Source organism: Mustela lutreola, chromosome 13 (genome assembly GCF_030435805.1).
Source record: "Mustela lutreola isolate mMusLut2 chromosome 13, mMusLut2.pri, whole genome shotgun sequence".
Lineage (NCBI taxonomy): Eukaryota > Metazoa > Chordata > Mammalia > Carnivora > Mustelidae > Mustela > Mustela lutreola.
In genome coordinates this window covers 42,423,378-42,430,987 of record NC_081302.1, presented here as the reverse complement: position 1 = coordinate 42,430,987, position 7,610 = coordinate 42,423,378, and the positions used below count along the sequence as shown (strand labels likewise).

Genomic DNA, 7,610 nt, shown 5'->3' with positions numbered 1-7,610 from the left:
ATAATTGTTTAAAAATGTAAGGATAGTATAAATTTTATGCCTTTTTTTTTTTTTTTTTTTTTTTTTTTTAGGGAGAGAGAGAGAGAGAAAGAATATGATGCAGGCTCCATGAGCCTGATGTGGGGCTTGATCTCAACACCCTGAGATCATGCCCTGAGCTGAAATAAAGAGTTGAATTCTTAAATGACTGAGCCATCTATGCACCCCAAATTTTATGCTTTTCAGTTTGGACCAGTTCTCCTCCTAACTTTACACATGCAAAATTCTGCAAAATGGCTAAATAGGTGATTTTGAAAAGTCATAACTCCATTACTTGTGATTAATGATTTCTTCTATTTTTGATAAATTAATGTTTTTGACATTCAAACATTTCTGAGTCTTTTTCAGAAATTTTTTCTGCTGTAACTTTTATCTAGATTAACTCTTGCCATTCTGAGAAACTGCCTGTTCCAAGAATTACAGAAGGGAAGTCTCTTCTGCTACTGCCTCTCTAAATCTGTCTTAAAGTTTCTATCACTTGTTTTTCTACTTTTCAGCACTGGGACAGGCCCAGTTAAGTATTTTAAGCATTTTAATATTATTCTATTTCATCCTTTGTCTTGATGTAGAGACTGTTCTTATGCTACCACAAATTCCTTCACATGATAAAGCCATGATCTGAGTCCCCCAGACATTTTGGCTATTAATATTCAAAACCAATGTTGGGTCCCAAAGTAACTCTAACATCATAGTTATAAAAAATAAGTATTTTTTTTTTTTTTGCTCTGAGTTTAGATTATCTATTCAGACTTCATTTGGCTCATTCTAAGTCATGTTTCCAACCTTCTGATTAAAATGTTCATCAGAAACTAATATTACACTGAATGTTAACTAACTAGAATTAAAATAAAAACTTAAAAAAAAAAAAAGGTGTTTGGGCTGCTTGAATAGTCAAGAAAGAAAATAGAAAGGACTTCTCAGGTAATATAACTCAATCATAGTATTTAATTTGCCACATACTTTTTCTACCATCCCAAACAGGCAATACAAACACACAAATGAAAACTGATAAAGATAATATGATATGAACACTATTCAAACAAGTGTTTTGTTACAGCAAAGGGGGCTGAAAATCAAATTCCCATTGGAGAAATTATCCTTAGATTGGAAAGATACTTCTTCCATAGAAAATGAGGGCTATAGACAATTGGTATTTTTTTTTTTTTTAACAAACAGCTTTAATGGTTCTCAGACCTTAATGGTTCTCAGACCTCTTCTCTAAGTTGAATATCCATATACTCACCCTGTTAAATATTTCCTGGGCATTTCCAACATACATATCACAAATGTCTCAACTCAACATTTCCAGAATGGAACAAAGATTATCTTTCCTAACTTTCAACTCATTATCCTCTTGCAATTCTATTTTTGATGAATGGGATGATTATCTGCCTTATTTGGCCTTTTTGTTAATTACTCTTGACCCAAAAGCTGTTCAAGTATTTCTAATCTCAAACCCCAAAGCACCACCATCAATCACTCTACAATCAGCATATTATAAAACTTTATTTTTCTCTTACATCCAAACACCCTGAAAAAATTTTATCCTCTTCATGTCTCACAGTCTGTTCATTCTTCAGCTTTTATTCCTTAACTAAATTCTCACTTCTACTCTCATCTCTTCAAGGAAATCACATGATCTAATACATCTAATGTACACTTTTCAAGCTTAGTTTTCTCAATCTCTCTATAGCATCTACACTACTGAAGACATTTTTTTTTGCTTTTTAATCATATTTTTATATTATGAAACTACTGTTTTCAATATTTATCTTTTCTGTATATTCTTTTACGGTTTTCCTCAGGATGCTATAATTAATTGGCAGTGGAGAGATTAATCATGACTTTCATATATTCTAGGACAAAGGCCATGTTTAGGTCTTTATCCTCTTAGTGATTAGAAACTATTGAAAGGCTTTTAATTGAGTCTCTTTATCAATTCTGTGCTTTAGAAACACCACTTTGATGTAACTGACAATGATTCCTTGCAAATTTCAGAAGGTAAAATGTTGATGACTGGGAGACAATTGAAACAGTCCAACAGGAGATGACAAAGTCTTAAACAATTTAGTGTCAGTGAAGACTAAAATAATTGTTGAATAAATTAATTATTACTCACAAATTGGAAGGGGAGACAAACCATGAAAGATTGTGGACTCTGAGAAACAAACTGAGGATTTTGGAGGGGAGGGTAGTGGGGTGTTAGGCGAGCCTGGTGGTGGGTATTATGGAGGGCATGTATTCTATGGAGCACTAGGTATGGTGCATAAACAATGAATGCTGGAACACTGAAAAGAAATAAAATGGGAAAAAATAATGGGCGTAATATAAATTGAGGACTCTAAAATGGGTTTTATATTTTTGATATGGCCACTTTAATGAAGTGGTTCTCAATTAGAAGTGAATTTGCTCTCTCCATACCTGGTGACATTGACAATATTGCGTTGATATGACTGAGGGTGATGCCACTAACATCTAGGATAGAATCCAGGTTGGTCTCTGCATTCTACAGTGCACAGGACAGCCTCCCACAACAAAGAATTTTCTGGAACAAAGTGTCAATGGTGTTGAGATTAAGAAACTCTAGCTTAGCTAAAGTAGGTGAAAGAGGTTTGGGGGGAGATTTTTGGTTATCGTTAAATTTGAGATTACTGGTAGACATCTAAGTGGACACATTAATATTGGTTGTATAAATAGATCTGGTACTCTAAAAAAAGTATGTGTCTCAGGATCTAGATTTGGAAACTGATAGCATGTAGATGATATCTGAAGATTTCAATGAGATTAATCCATGATAAAATGTGACCAAATTTACCAACTAGTTTGTCATTGGAAATAAGTGTGCTAATAATGCATTAGAAGGGTACCAAAATACTGATTATTTCAGCCTTCAAGGTGGAAGTTAGGTTTAAGGCAGTTGAAGCCACTGAAACTGTTACCTTTGGGGTTAAGCAATTTTTTAACATAATGGCTCAAAAAATATTTATTTTATTTTCTATATATTTCATAAGATGAAAAATTTCAGTAATTGCTGGCTGCAGAAAAGAATGAAAGGTAAAGGCGCCTAGGTGGCTCAGTGGGTTAAGCCTTTGCCTTTGGCTCAGGTCATGATCTCAGGATCCTGGGATCGAGTCCTGCATCGGGCTTTCTGCTCAGCAGGGAGTCTGCTTCCCCACCACGCCTGCCTCTCTGTCTACTTGTGATCTCTCTCTCTCTCTGTGAAATAAATAAATAAATAAATGTTTTTAAAAAAAGAATGAAAGGTAAGAGACTAATAAGACTGAAATGTAATGGATATATGAGATTGGAGGAAAATGGGAGGAAATTAGAAGAGAGATGTGGAAAGAAAGAAAGAATATTAAAAAAGAAATACTATAACTTATATATAAGATGCTTATAAGTGCCAATAAGGAAAATAAATTATATATAGTAACTGACTTGAAGAAGAATAGAGATTTGAGTGACCCTGAAGACTACGGTTCTAATAATGCTTCAGGTTGAGTGGAATGCTTATTCTACCATATTTATACTTCCACATAGAAGAAAAGACTTTCCACCCTACTGGAAAGAGGAAGTTAGAGTACAAAACCTCTACATTCCTTTTATTTCTCCTTTGTGGTTATTTTCTGGGAGACGAAGTTATTTATTGGATTGGTAAGATTTATGAGACTTTGGGGTTCTTTGGACCACATCTAACATTACCAACATCTTATACTGGCCCTAAAAGTTGGAAATAAACTTCATATTTGCTCTTGCTTCATCTGCTAATTAACAGATGAGGCAATGGACATTTAGGTCATTTCCATAACTTGGCTATTATAATAATGCTGCAATGAACATGGGAGTGTATATATCTCTTCAAGATACTCCTTTAGATATTTCTCCTTTGGATATCTATCCCAAAGTGGGAATATATGAAAATATGGTAGTTGTATTTTTAATTTTTGAGGAAACTCCATGCTGTTTTTCATAAGGTAAGCCAATTTACATTCCCACCAACAGTTTAAAAGGGTTCCTTTTTCTCCACAACTTTGCCAATACATGTTATTTTTATCTGTTTTTTTTTAAGTTTATATACCTATTTATTTAGTAATCTCCACACTAAACATTGCAAATATCCACAGTGAAAGAGTCCTTGTTGTATTCCTATCTTCTTGGGTTAATATGGATAGCAGTATGTAAAGGATGATCAGTTTAAGTGGGAGAGAATTGAAAAAAAGTGGGAACTCTTTTTTTCTTTCTTTCTTCCTTCCTTCCTTTTAATTAACATATATTATTAACCCCTGGGGGTACAGGTCTGTGAATCATCAGACTTACACACTTCCTAGCACTCACCATAGCACATACCCTTCCCAATGTCCATAACCCAACCACCCTCTCCCTACCCCCTACCCCTGGCAATGGCAACCCTCAGTTTGTTTTGTGAGATTAAGAGTCTCTTACAGTTTGTCTCCCTCCCAATCCCATCTTGTTTCATTTTTTCCCTTCCCGGCCCCTCAAACCCCCCACTTTGCCTCTCCAATTCCTCATATCAGGGAGATCATATAATTGTCTTTCTCTGATTGACTTATTTCGCTCAGCATAATACCCTCTAGTTCCATCTACATCATTGCAAATGGCAAGATTTCATTTCTTTTGAGGGTTACATAGTATTCCATTATATATATATATATACACCACATCTTCTTTATCAAAGTTATTATTTCAAAGATACAATTATGGAACTGCAATAACCAGTAGCCATGATATTCCAAGTATATATTATTAATATAGTGAAAATCCCAGTAATATAGAGAAATCAAATCAATTATTGCAAAACTTATTTTCACCAAATATTACACTATTTTTAAAATGTCATTTTTAATGTGTATCTGAGCAAGTTGTATAAGTTTTATTTCATAAGAAAGAAATTATTAAATTTTAAGTTGATATTCTTTAAACTGTATTTCTTTTTTTCTTTTTAAAGATTTTGTTTATTTATTTAAGAGAGAGAGAGTGAGAGAGACCTTGAGAGGGGAGAGAGTCAGAGGGAGAAGCAGAGGGGGAAGAGCCAGATGTGGGACTCCATCCAGGACTCTGGGATCATGATCTGAGTGCAAGGCAGTCACCCAACTAACCGAGGCACCCAAGTGCCCCTAAAGTGTGTTTCACAGAAAAGTTAGTTCCATTAGATGCTGGAAACAAATAACCTGATTTTACATTAAATAATTTTGGAAAGTACTGCACACTGTACCTCCCTCTTAGATAGTCACAAAATTTAAAAATACTGGAGGGTCTGATAAATCCTATATGATTTCTACACTATGTACTTTCAATATATATACTACCATAATTATCACAGGACCCCTTCTGCCAGATTAACAATTCTTAACATATTCTGAACTACTGTTTCTCAGAGCAGTCTTTGAGAATCTTGGTTAAACAATATATATATGTAAGTATGTATGCATGTATGATGTAATGTATGTATGTAGGTAATGTATGTAAGTATTTATAATCTCAGAGAATTTATTGTTTCCAAGTAACAATATTGAATTTCTGTATCGGGAAGCCATCCATGAATATAACATGCCTGTTCCATTAGCCAAAATGAACTGCGCAACCAGAAGGACAGATGCTATTTAACCAAATTCCTGTGGGAATGAGTGGGCTAAGTCTTCCCTGATTACAGTTTAGGTTGAGAAGGTTTTTTCTTATTGAATTTGGTGGCCTGCATTCCCTGTCAACATAAGTCCTCATGTGGTAATGTTAAGCTGACATGGGTTCCTTGATTCATCCCAATCTGTGAAATGTCAGTGTTATCCAAAGTCTGCAATAGGTCTGGACTGAAGGAGTGAGACAAAAGTTTGCCACTTCAATTTGCCAGATGTTGCTGCAATTATAATACTGTGACCATTATTAAAAACTGAATGGCCTCTGCTCTGCTCTAAAGGGAAGAATGTGGTTTTGAGTATCCCTGGGGTGAGAAACTTAGATGATCTATACCATTGTTTGTTTGTTTGTTTGCTTTTTTAATTATTTGGTGTGGCTCCTGCAAATGGTGGACAATCCTTTTTCTTTGGAGAGAATAATCATCCTGCCTGTTTTCACCACACTTCTGTGCTATAGCATGTCTGGTGCAGGAACTTCCTTTCTCCCTCTAGATCATCCTGGGCTTGCCTCCTCTTACAAAGATGTTGGGCAGTTTGCCATTCACATGAAGAGGCTCTTTTTCAAGCACCTCTGTCCCAGGTAGAGGAATTTCTTGGATAGCAGGCATAGAGCCACCTCCGGGCGCCAACATTAATTACCATCCCTCCTGAACTGATCATGTAGTCTGCCCCTAGTAGAGTTATGATGGAAGGCCCTTGCCCACTGCTGGTTTGTTGGTATTGGCCTCTGTTTGAACAGTCTGTGCCTCTGTCAATCTGGCTGCTGAGACGGTGGTCATGCCTTGCTAGAGAGTGAAGCCATCTGCATCAACTGGCTGATAGAAGATGGTCTGCCCTTCAACAGTCTGTGCTACATGCTGCTCCTGGACAGAGATCGGCAGCCATGTTTGTGTCTGGCTCACACTGCAAGCTGCCTGTGGCTGCTGAATGATGATCGCTGAGTGGGGTCCTGTTGGCCCTGCACCTGCAACGTTTGTCCTCTGTTCCTGTCCCAGAGCTGGATTTATCTCTACAGATCCAACAAAATCTGCTACAGATTCTTTGTCCCAGATATAGGTTCTTGTGTGATGATGTGACTTGTCCGCAAGGGACTGTTTGGACCATGTTAGGTTGGCCAGTTGATGTGATTAACAGGCCAGTGATTAATGCTGACTTGTATCACTAACGGATGCCCCTGGACCTGCTGTTGAATCTGTCTAACAATCTGCTTTGTTATTGCTATCTGCTGCATTCTGCTCCATGGTCCAACCAAGTTAGAATCCTATTCATAAGGAGCTTCACTCTGGAGGTCCTAGAAGAAAGGGAAGTACACTGGAGAGTGCAGGGGAATTTGTGGCAGACAAGACCACTTGTACCTGGAAACTACCTGGACCTAAGTGTCAGGAAGAAAGACATGCATCTCCACATGGCATTAACATCCTGAAAGGGTCCAGACCTTCAGTGTGCCTGCTCCAGTGATGACATCCCTGAATGGGAATGGCCTTTGCAGGCCTTGGACTGAAATGCCAGGAGGCACTCACAGGCTCTGGTCCAGGGCCACCAGCTGCTCTGCATAGCTGGCTAGACTCAGCTCAAATCTGGCAATTTATTCTTCGTTCTACACATATTCATAGGCATATTTATATGCACATTGGATTGATGGAGATATGAAGATATTTAGGCAAAGATTTTTCATAAAAACCATCTATAATACAGTAGGAAAGGTGGGAAAGCACAAGAAACTCCAATGAAAAGACGAACTATGTGATAAAAGAGAAGTGGAAAGAAAGTTCTAGGGATATTAGAAGAGTAATAACCCCATCTGAATACCAGAGAATAAAGTACTAAAAGAGTGATATTTGAACATGATCTTTAATATAAAAAAAAGGTCTTGACGAAAAATATGGGGAATGTATGGGAAACAGGGTAAATGTCTTGCAA

General features: G+C 36.8%; 1 pseudogene; it reads right to left on the bottom strand.

Annotated features, from left to right (window-relative positions):
* Positions 1-6,125: 6,125 nt before the first annotated feature.
* Positions 6,126-6,921, bottom strand: LOC131813603 (nuclear transcription factor Y subunit alpha-like; annotated as a pseudogene).
* Positions 6,922-7,610: the final 689 nt, after the last annotated feature.